Source organism: Sciurus vulgaris, assembly GCF_902686455.1.
Source record: "Sciurus vulgaris genome assembly, chromosome: 2".
Lineage (NCBI taxonomy): Eukaryota > Metazoa > Chordata > Mammalia > Rodentia > Sciuridae > Sciurus > Sciurus vulgaris.
The window spans coordinates 79,287,944-79,310,586 of NC_136462.1; the positions used below are offsets into that span (position 1 = coordinate 79,287,944).

At 37.6% G+C, this 22,643-nt stretch overlaps 1 gene segment (V, D, J or C); it reads right to left on the reverse strand.

Annotated features, from left to right (window-relative positions):
* Nucleotides 1–15,834: 15,834 nt before the first annotated feature.
* Nucleotides 15,835–16,720, reverse strand: LOC306654821 (T cell receptor alpha variable 14/delta variable 4-like). The segment is given in 2 exons: nucleotides 16,666–16,720; nucleotides 15,835–16,496 (listed from the first exon to the last, which is right to left on the reverse strand).
* Nucleotides 16,721–22,643: the final 5,923 nt, after the last annotated feature.

A 22,643-nucleotide genomic window follows, 5' to 3' on the forward strand; every position in this document is an offset into this window, starting at 1 on the left:
TTTTCTGGCATTACAGAAGAAAGAGTTCAAATTTTAAAAGGCATTTCACTTACCAAGTATCAGGAGCATTACAACCACTAAGCCCAGAGAAGCGTTCATCTTTAGAGTGTCGACTAAATAATGTTCTTGATTCTTAACATGAAGAATGTTGAATTCATAGTGAAATGATGAGCCTAAAGTTGCAGTTCACACAGGAAGTGAGCTAGTGTTAGGGAGCTACACCCCCTAGTGGGCAGGGACTGATCTGGGGTGAATGATTTCCTGGACTCCTTCCAGAAGGCAGAACCTTGTCCTCATCCCTGACCTCATTTATAAGCACATATCAGTCCTCAGGTGGCCCTTGTAAATCTAAGGGATAGCTATCATAACCTATAAGATCTTCTTTTTCTTGGGACTCTACCTGGCACTGAAACGCTTTAGTAGAGCATCCCAGGGTGTCTCTGTAGCACAGAAGATATCAATATGAGTATTTTAATACAGGCCATTTTATGCACAGGCATCAATTGTGGGCCAACCTATAATCCACAGAAAAGTGATGAAAGCATTATATGAAGTAATAAGAAGTCAAGTCATTGTTGAGTGATTCTGTGTTTCTTTCAGCACTGTACCCCACATGTAGAGCAGTAACTGATATTAGGTGCACGATTCAAATTTGAATTGTGCCAAAATGAAGCCAAAAATATGAATAGGTAGCCTTGGTGAGAAATCAAGTAGTGAGAAATCACTACTACGGGGAAGATCATGTTCCCTGGAATTTTCTTTCCCCAGATTCTGATAAAGGAGCTCCTGAGACTAGAGTCAACCTGTGAATAGCTTCTCCGATACAGACTTAAGTAAGACTTTCAGGCCCAGATATCATTTGGAAACCTGCTACAGAAAGACAAGAATCATGTTTTCTCTCTTATGAAGTAACTTAAAGAAATAAAAATAAAAAAGATGATCTGAAAGAGAAGAATGACTATCAGAAAAGGTGAAGGGAACTTTTGAAGGGGTAATGGCACAGTGTACAGGAGAGTAAAACAAGGAGAGTGGACGGGATCAAAGTACAGTATATTCAGGTATGGAGATGTCACAGTGAAACGCCTTAAAATTTGTATAATTAATATGTATTAATCATTATAATTTTTAAAAAAGATATCCAGGCCAAAGTATTGTTGAGTTCACATACCCCTTTCTCTCCACCACATTACAGCATGCCAGGTCACATTGCTAGAAACTGACACAGAACTATTCTAGACATTCTGAAAAAATAGTTATAAATTCTGTCCTGATATATGACAAGAATGCAAAAGAGGTTAGGATGATGCTAGGTTGGAAAAAAAAAAAAAAAAAAAAACAGGAAACACAGAGTTTCAGTTTTCCAAAGTAAAAAGCTTTGCATAGATGGGTGGTTGCACAACAGTGTGACTGTACTTAATACCTCTACTGGACTGTGCAAGTGAAGATGGTGGGGTGGTAAACCTCATGTTATGTATATTTTACCACAATTTAAAATGCTTTTTAAAAAATGGTAAAGATTCTTCCCTTTAAGACTTCTACCCACACCTCTGCTTTCCAAATGCAAAAATAATAGGAAGTTACATTACAGGATGGCTCATCAACCAACCACTAAACCACCACCAATCCAAATTTAGGCCATGGGAAAGTGGGGTTAGAGGTGGAAGGAGGAAATCAGAGAGAATGAAGAGTTGGTATTGTGGGATACTGATGGAGCACAGAAGGGCTGGGGTGTGCAAAATTTGATGCCACCTGATAGCACCAAATGCTTTTGGAGGAGAGATGAAGAAAAAGACAAGAGCAGAGAAAAGAGATTTTACACTCTGGCTTGCACAATGCCCCTCTAAGAGCCAGTAGTTATTGATCATTTTATAGATAAATTCAGGCAGGTCAACTTATTATATGGAAACTGACCTCCTTCATGATAAAGGCTATAAAAAGGCCATTCCAAGTTTTCAGGACAAAGTTTGTCACACAGAAGGTACTCATTGACCATTTTGAATAAATGGATATTTAAGTGAATACAGTTTTTAAATATCAAATTGTATTATTCTATCAAAATACTGTCTTTTGTTTTAAAAGTTCTTAATTTAAGTATTTGCGTCTTTGTTCAAGAATCAGTACTTTTCATTATGCCATCATTTTAAGTGTTGGATTAAGGTTTGGCTAGTGCCATAAAATAAAACCTCATTGTCTACATAGTTTATATAGACTGAAAATTAACCAGACCTTGAGAGGGAGAAAATATTAACTATATGATCAATGATTTCTTTGTAATTGGAAAACTGGTAAAAATGAACACAAAAGAAAATGAATATGTAACAACAAAGAGAAATTCAATCGAAAATAAATATAAGAAACTTCAAAATATAATTGAAGACCATAAGAGGCCTTTTATAAATTGAGGAAGTTAGGAAAGAAGATGACAGATTAGAGGAACGGTGCACCTCCCAGCATCAGACTTACGAGGTGGGAAAACTGCTCCCCAGTGAGGTGGGTAGCAAAGGGAACTCACTGCAACTCAGTACTGGACTGTAAACGATATTACAAACACACAGCATGCCAGAAACTTTGAGCAGAATGTAAAAAATAATGCATTAGAGATGCACTAGCTTGACTGAGGGTGGCCACAGAGAAGAGGGGTAAGCAGTGGCATTGAGAGACGATGTGTAGTAAATAACAACAAAACTCAATAAACTAATTTTTTTTAATTTTTTTTTTTTACTTTGGGGAACCTGTGTTTTAGAGAAAGAGGCTAAACTTAGTGTACACAGAGTCAGTGGGGAAAGTGGTTCATTGAAACCAAACAAAAATTGCTCAGGACCCCAGAGCAGATATTTTAGCAGGAACTGAGGTTTCTAGTCCAGAAGTGACCACAAGCCCAGCCTGGAAACTATCTATAAATACTGCACAGCAGTGAGCAGAGACAAATCAGGGACCCATAAAGGAAGTAGCCAGCAGTTGCATATTTTGACCAGCAGTGTATGCCTGAACTAGGGTGGCTAAAAGAGGCACAAAGAAAATCTTTGTTGTTGGCACACTGTAAGAATTATTGGAAATACAACTATAGTGGCCACACAGAAGTGTCTACATTCCAGAGCTGCTACCTGGTAACTCACATTCATAGCATTGAAAGTGCAGCCTGTGGAGGGTTAGTCCCTATGTCCTAAAAGCAGATTTTACTGGAGGGCCCCAGACATCCAGTAGCACCCCAGCAATATGACATGTGGATCAAATTTCAAATACCCACCAACAGAGTTCCAAACTTCAACCAAGACTAAACCCCAACTACTAGTCTTTCAACTACTAATTCGAATTCTGCATCACATCCCACTACAGAATTACCCAGTTCATCAGCATTGCCCAGTCTATCCCAACCTGAACTGGGAGAACAGAAGCTAAGAGCTACTACACCCAGCTGGCAGGTAGATGATGAACACACAGACATTAATAACAGAAGCTCTTGACCCAAGGGTTACAGAGCCTAAACAAACATAAAGAATGAAATCCATTCCAGCCAGCAGTTTTGACCACTACAGTGGAAACAAGCCCTCCATTTCTCATTAAAATGGTTTCTTCTTTTTTTATTTTCCCTATCTCTTTTTTCTCCACATGCACATTTTTTATTTTTTTAAGTTTAACTCCTTAAAATTTTCCAAACATCATTTTATCCTATTATATTTTTTTACTTTTTTCCATTATGCATGATTGTGTGTGTGTGTGTGTGTGTGTGTGTGTGTGTGTGGTGTGTGGTTGTGTGCTCTGGCTGCATGAATATTCATGTACTTTCACATTAATAGGTTTCTTCTGCATATTTATTACTTAGCCTTGATTTGACTTACGTGCAGTACAATTATACAAGGGTTTGAGTTATTTTGATCTCACATTTGCTGGTTTGTTCATACCTTGATTATTTTCCCTCTTATCTCCCCTTCACCACTCTTACCCCCATGATAATTGAATTTTCCTGTTCCCTCTTCCTCTCTTTTTAAAATTACTTTCTGTTAATTTGTAATTTCTTCTTCTTTCCAGCCAAATCTCCTACCTCTCCTCTGATCACTTTTTAAAATATTTCAAACTTTCTCTCACCTTCTTACTCTATTTTCTCTTACTTATAAAACTGTAATCCCACTAAATAATATAACCATATAATTTAAGTAATTCCTACCCCATTATGTTGTTGTGATTATTAATACAGTGCACAACATATTAGACACATGCTGTCAGATGCCTGATCTTTCTGAGTTTTTCTATTGTTGGTGCTGATGTTAAATGCTGATGCCACCATTCCTATAGAAGAGGCAATTACTCTTATAGATACCAAAGTAAACAACAGACACTCATCTTAAGACTGTACGTCCTTTGACGCATTAGTGCTAACACTGGCTCCCCACTTCCTCTAAGAGGAGTTGGAAAATGATTAGTACACTTCAAAATCACAGAACAGAGATCCTGCTGCAGAGAAATCTCACATCTCAGCCAAGCAACAGTGGCTCTCACCTCACATATGACCTAACACCACCAGAGCCTTAACATTACTTTAACTCACAGAATTTGGGAGACAAAAATCCCAAACTAACAACCAGACCCAAGGAGGAACAACCAGAGGGGGACATTAGGTCCCATCCCTTGACATCTACTCATATATTAAAAAAAAAAAAAAAAGTTGCCCCCAAAAAATAGCTATACACAAAAGCACAAGTATATAAAATAGGAAGGAAAATCTATCTCAATTGATGTGCAAACCCAAGACCTCTGAAAACATAAGTAAACAGGCAAACAAAACTATCCCCAAAATTCACATCCCCCAACAAAGGATCCTGCAGATATGTAAATGGATAAAATTCCAGAGAAAGATTATAAAAAACTGATTAGTAAAATGTTCAGAGAACCAAATGAAAATCTAAGGAATGAATTAAGAGAGAAAATACAGGAGACAAAAGACCATTTCAATAAAGAAATAGAAACATTGAAAAGAAACCAATCAGAACTCCTGGAACTGAAAGACAAAATAAATCAAATTAAAAATGTACTTGAGGCAGACTAGAGGGAGGCTGCGTTCCTTGCCGCTCCATAACTCTGGTTTCAAGTACAGGATATCTGTTTCTTGGTGAGGCAGTTTTTGCTGCTTATCAATTCCCTGGTGTTTACCCCATTTGTCTGCTGTGATGACCTGCCGTCTGCCAGCATATCGACACCTTTTTTGAGTGCAGATTGCTCACTGTCAGGTGCCTATCATCCACCATTTGCCTGCCTCTGGCAGGTCCATCGCCTGCCTTACACCTATCCATCACCCAACCCACAAGGTTCACCTCCTGATCGTCTGACAATAGTCAGGAAACTGATCGCCGACTGCCAGTGGAGCACCAGCTGCCTGCTGTTGCCTGGAAGTTCCTGTCACAGTATCTGTAGGTTTGATTATACGTGGCTGTCGCCATTTTGAGACAACAGTCAGGCCCCGTAGGACCCCTGGCCAGACTGACTGAGCCCTGTCTCCAGGATCCCTCAGCCCAACCAATCACTCCCTGCCTCTGGGGCCCTCACATCGACTGACTGCTCCCTGCTGCCGGGACCCCCAGAACAACTGACTGTGCCCTATCACTGGGACCCCAGACCAATTGATGGCACCCGGCCTCCAGGATCCCACAACCACACCAAACACACTCGATCTCCAGGACCCCTGCCTGACCAACCGCATCCCGTCTCCAGGACCTCCAGCTGACCACATCCACACCCTGAGCTGCAGCTCCCCATTTACCAACACATTTTGAAGCCAGAGCGGCCATCTTGGATGATCCTGGAAGTCATAGCTCCAATCTTTACATGGGGCAAATCCCATCCTGAGGACGCCTGCTGGAGACTTGAAGCTCATTGTCAGGTGCCTCTCATGCATCAGGCTACTGAACTCAGGGAGGTTTCATTACTATATGACTGATATACTGTAGATTTTCTTTTTTCTCCTTATAGAAAAAATTTAAGTTTTTATTTCTTTACTTTGCATGCTCTCCTTTCCTTTTGTTTACCTGTTCCCTCAGAGTCTCTTTCTCCCTTTTTTCCATGCTAACATCTGATTTCTTTTGATTACACTATCACACTTTCTATTTTCTAGAACTTCTGTATATTCTTTTCTTATCCCATTAACAGCCACATTCTACATCCTCTGCATCTTCTTTGTCCTCCATTAGAAACTGCAGACCTTATTGCAAATCTGTTAGTTTTACCGAAGAAAATATTTGAACTCATTTTTTTTACTATGACAATTTTGTTACTGTCCCCATAGGGGCTATTTGGTCTAGGATTGCATAGTGTCTGATTTGGGCACTGCTACTATTGATCTCCCCTTAAAGAAAGGGTTTTGGAAACCTATAGGGCCACTATAAGCCTATAGGGGAAAATCCGCAATACCCCAGATCTGCACTGCTACAGGGGAAGATACATGAACAACATGAAAAAAAAAAGGGAAGAAAGTGATCCAAACAAATCTAGATTCTATATTAATAGAATCCAATGACAGTATGTTAGAAGAAATGTCAGAAAAGGACTTCAGATTATACATGATTAAGATGATTCGCGAAGCAAAGGATGAGATAAGAGAGCAAATACAGGCAATGAATGATAATACCAGTAAGCTAAAAGAGCACCTGCAGGAAGCAAAAGATCAGTTCAAAAAAGAGATAGAGATACTCAAAAAAAAAAAAAAAAACAAATGGAAATCCTTGAAATGAAGGAGACAATAAACTAAATAAAAAACTCAATGGAAAGCATCACCAAAAGACTAGACCACTTGAAAGACAGAACCTCAGACAATGAAGACAAAATATTTAATCTTGAAAATAAAGTTGCCCAAACAGAGAAGATGGTAAGAAATCATGAACAGAATCTCCAAGAATTATGGGACATCATGAAAAGACCAAAGTTAAGAATTATTGGGATTGAGGAAGGCACAGAGATACAAACCAAAGGAATGAACAAACTATTCAATGAAATAATATCAGAAAATTTCCCAAACCTGAAGAATGAAATGGAAAATCAAATACAAGAGGCTTACAGAACACCAAATGCACAAAATCACAACAGATTCACAAGGCACATTATAATGAAAATGCCTAACATTCAAAATAAAGATACAATTTTGAAGGCCGCAAGACAAAAGCATCAGATTACATAGAGGGGGAGACCGATACGGATAGCAGCCGACTTCTCAACCCAGACTCTAAAAGCTAGAAGAGCCTGGAACAACATATTTCAAGCTCTGAAAGAACATGGTTGCCAACCAAGAATCCTATGCCCAGCAAAACTAACCTTCAGATTTGGAGATGAAATAAAATCCTTCCATGATAAACAAGAGTTAAAAGAATTTACAGATAGAAAGCCTGCACTGCAGAATGTTCTCAACAAAATATTCCAAAAGGAGGAAATGAAAAACAACAATGGAGGTCAGCAAAGGGAGGAACTACCTTAGAGAAAAAACACTCAAAGGAGAAACCAAGCCAACTTAAAAACCAAAAATAAGCCAAATGACTGGGAATGCAAATCATATCTCAATAATAACCCTGACCGTTAATGGCCTAAACTCAATAATCAAAAGTCATAGACTGGCAGAATGGATTAAAAAGAAAGACCCAACAATATGCTGCCTGCAAGAGACTCATCTCATAGAAAAAGACATCCACAGACTAAAGGTGAAAGGATGGGAAAAAACCTACCACACACATGGACTCAGGAAAAAAGTGGGGGTTTCCATCCTTATATCAGATAAAGTGGACTTCAAGCCAAAGTTAGTCAGAAGGGATAAAGAAGGGCATTTCATACTGCTTAAGGGAACAATAAATCAGGAAGACATAATGATAGTAAATATTTATACCCCAAACAATGGTGCATCCCTGTACATCAAACAAATCCTTCTCAATTTCAGAAATCACATAGACCACAACACAATAATTCTGGGTGACTTCAATGCACCGCTGTCACCACAAGATAGATCTTCCAAATGAAAACCAAACAAAGAAACCATAGAACTCAATAACACAATCAATAACCTAGACTTAATAGACATATAGAATATTCCATCCATCAACGAGCAGATTCACTTTCTTCTCAGCAGCACATGGAACCTTCTCGAAAATAGACCATATCTTATGCCAAAACACAGCTCTTAGGAAATGCAAAAAATAGAGATACTGCCTTGTGTTCTGTCAGATCATAATGGACTGAGAGTAGAAATCAATGACAAAATAAAAAACAGAAATACTCCAACACATGGAAACTAAATAATATGCTATTGAATGAAACATGGATAACAGTAAACATCAGGAAGGAGATAAAAAAAATTCTTAGAGGTCAATGAGAATGACGATACAACATATCAAAATCTCTGGGACACTATGAAAGCAGTACTAAGAGGAAAATTCATTGCATGGAGCACATTCCAGAAAAGAATGAAAAGTCAATAACTAAATGACCTAACATTACAGCTCAAAGCCCTAGAAAAAGAAGAACAGAATAACAGCAAAAGTAATAGAAGACAGGAAATAATTAAAATCAGAACTGAAATCAATGAAATTGAAACAAAAAAAAAATTCAAAAGTTGACAAAACAAAAAGTTGGTTCTTTGAGAAAGTAAACAAAACCCTTAGCCACACTAACAAAGAGAAAGAGAGAGAAAACTCAAATTACTAAACTTCGTGATGAAAAAGGAAATATCATGACAGACACCACTGAGATACAGAACATAATGAGAAGCTACTTTGAAAATCTGTATGCCAACAAAATATCAACTACCGAAGACATTGACAAATTTCTAGAGACATATGCTCCTCCCAAACTGAACCAGGAGGACATACACACTTTAAACAGATCAATATCAAGCAATGAAATAGAAGAAGCCATTAAAAATCTACCATCCAAGAAAAGCCCAGGACCAGACAGATTCTCGGCCGAGTCCTACAAGACCTTCAAAGAAGATCTCATTCCAATACTTCTCAAAGTATTCCAAGAAATAGAAAAAGAGGTTACTCTACCAAACTCATTCTATGAAGCTAATATCACCCTCATACCCAAACCAGGCAAAGACACATCAAGGAAAGAAAATTTTAGACCAATATCCTTGATGAATATAGATGCAAAGATCCTTAACAAAATATTGGCAAACCGTATCCAAAAGCATATTGAGAAAATTGTGCACCATGATCAAGTGTGGTTCATCCCTAGAATGCAAGGGTGGTTTAACATCCATAAATCAATAAACATAACCCATCATGTCAACAGACTTAAGGAAAAGAATCATATGGTTATTTCAATTGACACAGAAAAAGCGTTCGACAAAATACAACACCCCTTCATGCTCAAAACACTAGAAAAAATAGGGATAGTAGGAACATACCAACATACCTGAACATTGTAAAGGCTATTTATGCTAAGCCCATGGCCAACGTCATTCTTAATGGAGAAAAACTGAAACCATTTCCTTTAAAAACGGGAACAAGACAGGGATGTCCTCTTTCACCACTTCTATTCAACATTGTCCTTGAAAGACTAGCCAGAGCAATTAGGCAGACTAAAGAAATTAACGAGATATGAATAGGAAAAGAGGAACTTAAGCTGTCACTATTTGCTAATGACATGATTCTATATTTAGAGGATCGAAAAAACTCCTCCAGAAAACTTCTAGACCTCATCAATGAATTCAGCAAAATAGCAGGCTATAAAATCAACATGCATAAATCTAAAGCGTTTTTATATGCAAGCGATGAAACAGCTGAAAGGGAAATGAGGAAATCTATGCCATTTGGAATAGCCTCAAAAACAATAAAATACTTGGGCATCCATCTAACCAAAGAGGTAAAAGATCTCTACAATGAAAACTACAAAACATTGAAGAAAGAAATTGAGGAAGACCTTAGAAGATGGAAAGATCTCCCATGTTCTTGGATAGGCAGAATTAATACTGTCAAAATGGCCATACTACCAAAAGTGCTATACAGATTCAATGCAATTCCAATTAAAATCCCAATGATGTATCTTACAGAAATAGAGCAACCAATTATGAAATTCATCTGGAAGAATAAGAAACCCAGAATAGCTAAAACAATCCTTCGCAGGAAGAATGAAGCAGGGGGTATCGCAATACCAGAACTTCAACTATTCTACAAAGCAATAGTAACAAAAACGGCATGGTATTGGCACCAAAATAGACAGGTAGATCAATGGTACAGAATAGAGGACATGGACACAAACCCAAATAAATACAATTTTCTCATACTAGACAAAGGTGCCAAAAATATGCAATGGAGAAAAGATAGCCTCTTCAACAAATGGTGCTGGGAAAACTGGAAAGCCATATGCAACAGAATGAAACTAAACCCCTATCTCTAACCCTGCACAAAAATCAACTCACAATGGAACAAGGACCTCGAAATCAGACCAGAGACCTTGCATCTTATAGAAGAAAAAGTAGGTCCAAATCTTCATCTTGTTGGCTTAGGATCAGACTTCCTCAACAGGACTCCCATAGCACAAGAAACAAAAGCTAGAATCAACAACTGGGATAGATTCAAACTAATAGCTTTCTCTCAGCAAAAAACACTATCAGCAATGAGAAGAGAGAACCTACAGAGTGGGAGAATATCTTTGCCACTCATACTTCAGATAGAGCACTAATCTCCAGAATCTATAAAGAACTCAAAAAACTCTACATGAAGAATGCAAATAACCCAATCAACAAATGGGCTAAGGATATGATCAGACACTTCGCAGAAGAAGATGTACAAGCAATCAACAAACATATGAAAAAATGTTCACCATCTTTAGTAATAAGAGAAATGCAAATCAAAAGTACCCTAAGATTACATCTCACCCCAATTAGAATGATGATTATCAAGAATACAAGCAACAATAGGTGTTGGAGAGGACGTGGAGAAAAAGGTACACTCATATGTTGCTGGTGGGGCTGCAAATTAGTGCAGCCACTCTGGAAAGCAGTGTGGAGATTCCTTAGAAAACTTGGAATGGAACCACCATTTGACCCAGCTATCCCACTCCTCGGCCTATACCCAAAGGACTTAAAATCAGCATACTACAGAGATACAGCCACATCAATGTTCATAGCTCCTCAATTCACAATAGCCAGGCTGCGGAACCAACCTAGATGCCCTGCAACAGATGAATGGATAAAGAAACTGTGGTATATACATACAATGGAATATTACTCCACCATAAAGAATGATAAAATTATGGCATTTGCAGGCAAATGGATGCAATTGGAGAATATCATGCTAAGCGAGATAAGCCAATCTCAAAAATCCAAAAGGCGATTGATCTCACTGATAAGCAGATGATGACACATAATGAGGGGTGTGAGGGGGGCAAGAATGGAGGAATGAGGGACTGACTGTACAGAGGGAAAAGAGGGGTGGGAGGAGTGGAGGGGAAGGAATAAATAACAGAATGAATCAAATATCATCACCCTATGTAAATGTATGACTACGCAAATGGTATGCTGTTATTCCATGTACAAACGGAAACTACATGTATCCCATTTGTTTACAATAAAAATAAATTAAAATTTAAAAAAGAAAGAAATTTTTTAAAAAATGTACTTGAAAGCATCACCAACATATTAGCTTGTGTAGAAAATAAAACTTCAGCCCTTGAAGATCGGGTATGTGAACTTGAGTACATAGAATACAATAAAGGGAAAAGAAATGATAGAACATGATCAGAATACACATGAACTCTGACACAATATCAAGAGAGCAAACCTGAGAAGGAGAATTCAAGCAAAGATTAATCTGAAGATACCAAGAAGACTGCTACATCCCAGTAAAGGGAACAATCCAACTAGAACATATAGCAATAGCAAATATATATGCCTCAAATGTCACCTAATTGCATTTTTAAAAATTCTCCTTGACATTAAATCTCAGATAAACCCCAGTACAATAATTCTGGCTAATTTCAACACACCCTTATTGCCAATAGACAGGTCATCAAAACATAAAATCAATAAAATTATTTCAAACCTAAATAATACTAAGAATTAAATGAATCTAATATTTAGCTACAGAATATTTCACCCCAAAACAGCTGAATATGTTGCACCCAAGCACCTTCTTCTCAGCAGCTCATTAAAGCATTTTCCAAAATGGACCACATTTTAGGTCACAATGTAAGTCTTAGGAAATACAAAAGAATTTGTAAAATCCTGTGCCTCTCAGAACATAATGATGTGAAACTAGAAATTAACAAGAAACAATACAAACTACATGAGCACATGGAGATTGAATGATACTTTTTAAAATAAAGAATAAATCAAAGAAGAAATAAGAAGTAATCAAGAAATTCTTTGAAACAGTGAGAACAGAGATATGATATGAAAGCAGTTCTAATAAGAAAATTTATAATATTGAGTGCTTACATTTTTTTAAAAATGATAGATCTTAAATAAATAAATTTGTAGTTTGTATTGTTTCTTGTTAATTTCTAGTTTCACATCATTAAGTTCTGAGAGGCACAGGATTTTATAAATTCTTTTGTATTTCCTAAGACTTACATTGTGACCTAGAATGTGGTCCATTTTGGAAAATGCTTTAATGAGCTGCTGAGAAGAAGGTGCTTGGGCGCACCTAAAGGACCTCAAGTCCTTTAGAAAAGGAAGAACAAACTAATTCCAAACTCTGTAACAGACAAGAAATAATAAAGAGTGGAAACGAAAACAATGAAATTGAGAATAAAAAAATAATACACAAGATCAATGCAGCAAGGAGCTGGTTCTTCAAAAACATAAATAACCCCGAGCCAAACGAACCAAAAGAAAAAGACCCAAATAAACAAAATTAGAAATGAAAACAGAGATATTGCCACAGAAACTTCTTAAATTCAGAGAATCATTAGAAACTACCTTGAAAATGTATACACCAAAACACTGGAAAATCTAGAAGACACTGACGAATATCTAGATACATGTGACCTGCCCAGATCGAAACAGAAAAATATAGAAAAGCTAAACAAACGAATATCAAAGAATGAAATTGAAACAGCAATTAATAACCTTCCAAAAAGATAAGCTCAGGACCAGATAGATTATCAGCTTAGTTCTATCAGACCTTTAAAGAAATAACACCAGTCTTTCTTCAAATTATTCCATGAGATTGAAAGGGAAAAATCACTCCCAAATACATTCTGTGAAGCCAGTATAACCCTAATACCAAAACCAAAGACACATCAAGGAAAGAAAAGTACAAACCAAAAACCCTGCTGAACACAGATGCAAAATTTCTTAATACAATATACAATATAATATACAAAAATACATCAAGAAGATAATACACTATGATCAAGTGGATTTCATCCTAGAAATGCAAGGTTGGTTAAACATACACAATTCAACAAATTCAGTGCTTATATAGAATTAAGGGCAAAAATCACATGATCATCACAATAGATACGGAAAAGAACTCTGATAAAATCCAGCACCTACTCATGTCAATAATTCTGAAGAAGCTAAGGATAGAAGGAAATATTCCTAGAATAGAAATAACATTCCATCATATAGGTGTTGGCACCAGCTTCTTTAACAAGACACCTAAAACTCAAGAAACAGAACCAAGGATCAATAAATGGGATGCCAATCAGGCATCGTGGTGCACACCTGTAATCCTAGCAGCTCAGGAGGCTGAAGCAAGAGGATCAGAAGTTCAAAGCCAGGCTCAGCAACTTAGCAAGACCCTAAAACAATTCAGAGAGACTCTGTCTCTAAATAAAATATTAAAAAGCACTAGGGATTTGGCTCTGTGTTTAAGCACCCTTGGGTACAATCCCTAGTATCAAAAAAAAAAAAAAAGTGGAATACCATCAAATTAAAAAGCTTCTGTACAGTAAAGGAAATGATTAAGAATGTGAAGAAAGACTTACAGAATGGGAGAAAATCTTTACCAGTTGCTACTACCACAGAGGATAAATATCCAGAATATATAAAGAACTTAAAAAACTTAAAACTAAAAAAAAAAAAATCCAATAAATGAGCAACAGAACTAAGCAGATATTTCTCAAAAGAAGAAGCACAATTGGCCAAATAAATGTGTGAAAAAATGTTCAACATCTCTAGCAATCAAAGAAATGCAAATCAAAACTGCATAAGATTTCATCTCACTCCAGTCAGAATGGCAATGATCAGAACACAAACAACAATAAATGCTGGTGAGGATGTGGGGGAGAGGTACACTGGTGAGGATGTGGGGGAGAGGTACACTTGGACATTGTTGGTAGGACTTCAGACTAGTGCAACCACTCTGGAAAGCAATATGGAGAGTCCTCATAAAACTGTGAATTTAACCACCATGTGACTGAGCTACCCTACTCCTTAACATTTATCCAAAAGAACCAAAATCAACATACTATAATGATACAGCTACCTCAATGTTTATAGGAGTACAATTCACAATAACTAAATAATGGAGTTGACCCAGATACCCATAATAGATTAATAGATTAAGATATTATACCATGTTAATACACAATGGAATTTTACTCAAATAGAAAGAAGAATTGAAATTATGGTGTTTGATGGTAAATGGAAAGAAATTAAGATCATCATACTAAGTAAAAAAAAAAAAAAGAGCCAGACTCAGAAAATCAAGGGTCAAATGTTTTCTCTCATATGTGGAAGCTAAAATAAAATAAAGGAAAGAAGGAGGAGAGGAGTGGATATCATAAAGATATAGGGAAGACCAATAGAGTAGAAGGAGATCCAGAGGGAGAGAGGCAGGATGGTAAAGGGGAGAAAATAAAAAATTAATTTTAAAAAATCATGCTATGTGCATATATAAATACTTCACACAATTTTTCAACTTTATGTGTAAGTAGAAAGACCTAATCAAAAATAAATAGATGAGGGAAAGGAAGACCAGTAGAGTAGAGAAAGAAGTATGGGGGAAGGGAGGAGAGGAAGAAAAGGGGGGGAACATGAACCTAAATCAAATTCCACACATATAAGGTTGTGTCAGGTTAAAACCAATTACTATGTATAATACATTAATTTTTAAAAAAGTTGAGAAAATTGGCCCTTATCTGAATTGAGTTAATAAATAAGTTGATATTTCATGTGTACATACATTCAATAGATGAAATTCCAACTTTCTGTTTTTGAAGCATTCTTTGGTTTTGTATTTTTTTAATTTGATTTAGTAGAGTGTTATTGACTATGAAAAAATTGGGACAGATTCAAACATTTATGTTGAAAAATAACTGCAATGATTACTAAAAACCTCATGGTAAACTTTACTGCTGAGAAGTAATTTACCCTAACAGGTAATAAAATTTACTACTTTCCGTGACTAGCATAGAATGAAACAAATAGAACAATAAAACTAAAGAAGTAAGCAGGAACTTATTATACTGAAAGTGGGACTTTAATAATTTTAAAGTATGGTTACTTTTAGGAGAAAATGATCCCTCAGCTACCTGTAAAGAGGTCTTCGTAGGGTGTATCCTCCATATATCTAAGAGCCACTAGTTACTGAGCTTTCCACAGATGTGAGAGTGAGACAAAACTTTCAGTATGGAAACGGAGCTCTTCCCTGATAAAGTCGTTGAGAAGATATAAGAAATCCTTAGAACAAAGATTGTAGTATAACAGACACTTCTAGAAAGTAAATATGGGTACCTTTTACTCAAGGAAAGCAAACATAAGTCAAATTCATTTTGTATGAAACAGCATAACTTTTCTTAAACACACACACATACAAACAGATTTCAAGACCTTCCTCACTTTAAAATACACTAGAAACAGAATCTTTATTCAATAAATACTTATGAAAATTTGTTCTGAAAATCCAAGAGTTCATACAGATTTTTACTACTTTAGCCAATTCTTTCAGCTAAATTTTATATCCAAATGACAAAGTGTTTGTTGCGCTTATTCTTCCTTTTCTATCTTGTGTCAAAAATTCTGTGCCCACCTTCATTCCAAAGATTCAGGAACATGGATGGCACTGATTACTGATAACTCTGATGTGATCTATGAACCTAGAGAGGGTTTCCTCAGAGAGAGTGTTTTCCCTCCAGCCCCAGACACAAGCTGACACAGCCCTGGCCACTTCCTCTCTCGGTGGCCATTCCCTGCCTTGGTCCCTACACCAGGTGGGTGTCTCAGGCAGACCCTGGGTTTTTTACAACAGCCTCCAGCAGTCCTCCCACTGTGTCACCTCTCAGTGCACAGAAATACACCGCTGAGTCCCCCAGCTGTGAGGCTGGGATGACAAGCTGGATGGATTTGCTTGCCCTCTGCAAACTCAGTGAGTAGCGACCTTGTGTGGCATTTTCCTGGCTGTAAGAGTCCTGGCGAATGAGGAAGACCATCTCCCCACTGCTGGGCTGCTTGTACCAGAGGAGACCATAACTTGTGGCACTGGTGTCATAGGCGCAGTGCAGGCTCACAGCCTCCTTCTCCTGCACCCACACGGCTGGCTGGGCCTGAGTTATCTTCTGGGCAAAACTGGATACTGAAGGGAAAAGGACAGAATTAGAAAGTTTAGGGACAAGTGTTGTGGGACAAAAAAGTGTGATTTTGCTCCCTGCTAACCCTCCCTCCCAAAGTCCCTTTAAGGCTACACCCTTTCTCCCCATCCCTAGGTCACAGAGGAGACACCTTCCCACAGGGACCATCCCTACCCAGCCACATTGATGCTATGACCAGCTGCAGCAGCCTGGACAGCACCATGTTGGTGTTCTTTAGATGAAAAATTATCTTTTCCTTCTTTGATTTCTGAGCTCTTCACTGGGAGGGGAGCCTGACAGAGTGAGTTTGGAACTACTAGTCTACTAGCTGCTGCAGGAAGCAGAGGCTTCCTGGTGCAGGTAGTTGGCATGTGTCATTTTAAACTTCTCTGTGTGCTGGTTGACATTCTCACCAATCCAGACTTCAGATCTAGCACTGAAATTACACTAAATCTGATTGTGCCACAAACAGTATATGTGTTCTGCTCTCTATTAACATGGAACCTTTTTCTATCTGGAGGTCGACTAATTAATTAAGAGATACAATGAAAATCTTCTCATAATATTTAAATCCATTATATGCTCATTCACAGAAATCTCATGATTGTATTTCTGTTATTCAAAGAATGTCCATGTTCAGAAAAGATATTTTGACACTCTCATGACAAATTTTGAATTAATTTGATTTCAATATCTTATCATAAAAAATCGAACAAGGAAACACATCATAGTAGGGACATATTTGGCTGCAACATTCAACTCAGAAATTTCACTTCTTTCAGCACCTCCCTATCCTCTGAAAATTTGGAACCAAGTGAAATGTCCAAAATCAAATTAAATACTGAATCATGCTGGGATATAGCTCAGTAGTATAGCACATGCCTAGCATATGTGAAGCCCTGAGTTCTACCCCAAGTACCACAAAGAAAAAACAAAAATCAGGTGAAATTAATTACTGTATCAGACATACTTGAGCCCCCGCATCCTGTGTAATGCATTGTTAACCTAAGCTTGTGTGGCCCTGCTTTTTCCCCTCACAGGAAGTCATATGTTGTCTTGCTATGAACTAGTCCCAGTAGGTACATGTACTTCCCAAATTGTGCAGATTCTATGCTTTTAAAAACTCAACTAGATAAGTAAATTTATGAATCAGTATCCTCATCAGCACGCCATAAGTTGGCTTTCCTGGCCTCTCATTTAATCAGCCTTTACATGGCCTAAACCTAGATGGCTTGCTGAAACAACCAAGAGAACCATGCCTTTGAACCTCATAGAAATGACCTAAGTGCCATTTACTACCAGTCAAACAAATGAAGTACAAGGAATTGATCCTAAGTGCATTAACAACTAGTATGACATCATTCATCCCAAAAATAACAAGAATTTAAAAGTGACTCATATCGAAGATCTTAACTAAGATTCTGCAGAGCATGTCCACAAGCAGAGTCCTCAGAAGATGAGCCTTGACCCAAGATCCTTGAAACAGACAAGCCCTGGAACAACATAGATATTACCTCTGGGACCGTCAGAACAGAAATCTCTGGATAACACTCATTATGTTATCGCTGGTCCAATCCTTAATATTTTAGACTTTAAGTAGTATTTTTTCTCATGGTAAGGGTAGATTGTGACATATTTCTAATTTATCTGATTTTGTTCTCCCACTAGTAAAATAATTTGATTAGGTACAGGCTTTATTGAGGCAATGGCCACAATACTGTTTTATTTCAGGTCTATAAAGCCATTAATAGTACATCAAATCTAAAGAAGTGTTGGATATGTCATTCAATGCCACTTCTGGAAAAATCCAACTCATAATCCAGCCTCGAGAAGTACAGATAAAATGACTTTTGATCTATAAAATTAGACTTCAAATGTTAGAAATGTATCTACTGATAAATAATCAAGATGGAGTTGGTGCAGTCAGGCGCGGTGGTGCACACCTATAATCCCAGCCCCTTTGAAGGCTGAGGCAAGAGGATCACGAGTTCAAATCCAACCTCAGGAATGGCGAGGCACTAAGCAGCTCACTGAGACCCTGTCTCTAAAAATGAAATGCAAAATAGGGCTGGGAATGTGGCTCAGTGGTTGAATGCCCCTGAGTTCAATCCCCCCTGAGTTCAATCCCTGGTAACGCCCCCCCCAAAAAAAAGATAGAGTTGGTGCAGTTAAAACTATATAAAGAGAATGACTCACCCTGATTGTATGAACTGACATAACACTAAATCGGAACTCTCTTTTATCAATTGTCATTGTGGTGGGGTATTTTTTTTCTTTTCTGGTAAAAATAGAAATCAGATTACCATGGAAATAGAGACACTTGAAATGATGATTTTCTAAATAAAATGACATAAAGTTTAAAATATTCAGGAGTAGGAACAGCTAAGGTTGGCACAGAGGTGGAGATCTTATGTGTACACAAAGCATTTGCTTCCTCAGACTCAGTTTTCTTCAGAGGTTTAAATTATATGGTTCAATTCACAGGATTTCTTCAAAGTCACAAATAGAAAAGGACACATTAGTTTGCCTGGACTTAGGGATGGGAGAGTGTAATTACAATAGGAGAAACAAGAGTTTCTGAGGTGATAACACTGTTCCCTGTCATGACTGTACAATGATTATACAGATCTATTTGATGCACTGGAAATCAGTGTTCACAGACAGAACCATACACCGAAAAGTTAATTCTTCTATATGATAATTTAAGAAATAATATTTAAAGCATCAGGAAAATAAAGTGATTAAATTTTCTATTTTTGTGAGTGGACTCAGTCTAATATATAACATTATTTCTTCAATGTGGACAAAAAGCCCCAGTCATACCCACTGTGGGAGGCCAAAACTAATCAGCTCCTGACCTCTGAAATGCCAGTTAATTTATGTTTAAGTTCAAATCCTGACATCTTTAAGTAGAGAGTATATGGATTATATGAAATATGAAAGCAACCTTGTGTGTGTGCTTGGGAGAGGGAGACTTGACAATGGGATAGAGAAGCCAGGGTGACTGTGGAGGCAGAGACTGGAGGAGCAGCCACCAGCCCAGAAATGCTGGGGCCCTCAGAGCTGGGAGAGACCAGGAGCAGATTCTCCCCACCGCCTCTGGGTGGTGCAGCCCCACTGACACCTCGATTCCAGCTCAGAGAAACTGCTTTCAACTTCAGGCCTCCAGAACCAAGACAGAGAAAAAACACGTCTGTTAACTATAAGCCACCAAGTTTGTTGCAGAAGCAAAAGGAAAACACACACCAATCATGTTGAGGGTCCAAAGCTTGAACATGTCTGGATCTGAGATAACTGACCCTGCACACTGTGACTGGAAGGGTGTGGGTGTGGGTGTGTGTGTGTGTGTGTGTGTGTGTGTGTGTGTGTGTGTGTGTTCATCCTTTCATTCTTTTGGATAAACTGTCACCTTAGTAAGATAGATCATTTAAGCGAATGATAACATACTCTCTCATAACCATGAAATTTAGCAATAAAATGTAAGTCATGCCCCCTCTCACCTCATTACCAGTGTTAGGGGAAACAGACTAACAGGAAGTCAACTCCCTTCTCCAGGACAGGAGCTAGTGATAATATTGACAGGAGGATAGCCAGCGTAAGGAGGGGCCACAACATCAGCCACTCCTGTTCAGATGTTTTAAATCTAATTTATTCTAAAGACTACAAGAACAAGTCAATCAGCTGATAACCGACATCCACAGCTGAGCCAAGAGGGATCCTCCTCACCATACCAATGGCTAATCGTATCCATCCTTAATATGGGAGCTCTTAAAATTAACCTACCTTTCACAAGAAGGCAGAAACTTCAGGAATTTCTTATTTATATAGCTTCTTCACTTTCTTTGATTTACTGTCATGACTAAAGGACATAATTTTTAAAAGGAACTTGTAATAATAATATTTAATTCAGTCTAGACATGAAGACAGCATTGTAGCAAGACATCTATGAATTAATCATAAACCAAAGTCCTTCCGTAACCCACTAGTAAGAGTTGAATAAAGTGAGGGTTAATATATATGTATCTATGTGTGTAGATATATATAATTTTTAATATACACAAAAAATGAAGGAGCAATAAAAATTAAATGTTGAGTAATAAATTTATCTTTATAAAATGGAATTTTATCAAGGAAGAAAAGCATGGATAAATGGAAATAGACTTCTTCAAAATAAATTTTGTATAATTGGGGTTTTTACAATAGGTTGTTTTAGAATGCATATATATAGTATAATAGTTTTACAGTGAAGCAAATTATATGTCTTTTCTCTTCCACAGTAAGTTTTTGTGTTTGACAAAATAGCTAAATCTATTTATTTGACAGAAACCCCTAATACAGTATAATTAACTATATGCCTTATACTGTATATTATATATCTAGACTTGTTCATCCTACCTATGTACTTCCCTGTATTCTTTGAACAAATACTGGAAACAAAATTATCAATTTCACATTTTCTGTATCATACACATTTTCTGTTTGGCATGTAATGTTTCCTAATCAGAAAAAATAACTAATGCAATATCTAAAGAATCAAAGGCCTGCAATAACAGGGATTATGATATTGATCATAGGGGTTATTTATATGAGAGGAGTCTAAACAGCAGGTGTGAACTCATCTTCGATGTCCAGATTTCCACACATAAAAGTTCTAATTCCCTTTAAGAATTAGTTAAGTACAGCTTTAGGATTGCTGATCACATGGAAATACTGGAGTTGGAGATTTCTTCCCCCCGGCCTTCCCTATGTATCTCCTCATCCATCTCTCCAATTTTCACTGTGTATATGTATATCAAAACATCATATTACACACCTTAAATGTACATTAAAAAGTTAGAAAGCATGTTCAGTGATATTTAGAAAAAATTATTAAGCACCTGGGATCATAATGTACCTAACTTTCTTATTATATACTAAATATGCTATTTGTTACTTGCAAACAAATGCAAATACTATTCTGAAAAGTCTATGGTAAGGAAGCAGGTGGGGCTCAGCCCAGTGGCAGGTTTGAGTACAGCCTGCAGGTGTCTGGGAAGCACCGTGCACTGGCTGCACAGAAGTACACAGCTGAGTCTCCAGGTTGGGTGGCTGTGATGTTCAGGAAGAAGTGTTTGGCTCTCTTATTCAACACAACAATGAATCTTTGGATTTGATTTATCTCCTTATTTGAACGAATGTCTATTATGTGCTGTAGACCTTTTCCAGGCTCTTGCTTATACCAAGGGAAGTAGACCGCAGCACTGTCTGAATAAGTACAGTTGATAACAGCGCTGTCTCCCTCCGGCACACTCAGGGTGGTAGAGCTCTGCTCCACCTTCTCTCCTCGACTCACATCTAGAAAAGAAAAAGAAAAAGAAAAAGGTTGTCTGGTCATTACTATCCGGAATTTTATTTTTCTGCAGGACATTGAGGAGATCTGAATAAACCCACTCTTCTCTCAGGACATTAAAAGAACATCCGGTAGTAAGCTCTATTATCCCCCAATCCTCAACTCACAGCTAAGATGCAGCCACAAGAACATGAATAAAGAATAAATCAATGTCTTCATTGTTTTTCCCTTTAGACCACAGATTTGATATCTCTAGCCAGGAGATCACCTTTTGTTATCAGGTTGTCGCTTCTTTTCCTCTAACATTATAGAGGCTTCTCTTATTGTCTACCCAGCCAATAAGAAATAAGCTCGGCTTCTGCTGTAAGCCTGTTCAATCAGCACTTCAAGATCCCTCCACTTATTCTGCACCAGCTGGGGTAGACTGCCCCCTTGTGGTCACATCCTTAACTACTGAACTCCCTGGTAAAATGGCTTTTCCTTCCCCCATAAGGAACTAAGAGACATAAAAGTGGCAATAGGTCTGCTAGGTATGAGAGCAGAAATTAAATGCACAGTTAGATGTAGAGATAAACGTTGATGATCATGCACACTACTGAGTCATTGTTAATAAATTGGAAAGCGGTAGATGCTGATGGTGTTGATACAACCGTGGGTTGATTTGAGATGTTTGAAATCAAGGAAGCACCATGATTCACTCTCTTAAATGAAGGAACACTTACTACTTTCCCTTTCAGCAAAACGTTCTGCCAAGATTTGTCTATGACAGAGAAACACTCTTCATCAAAGGAACTTGTAAGCTAACTAACGAAGTAAGATGGAA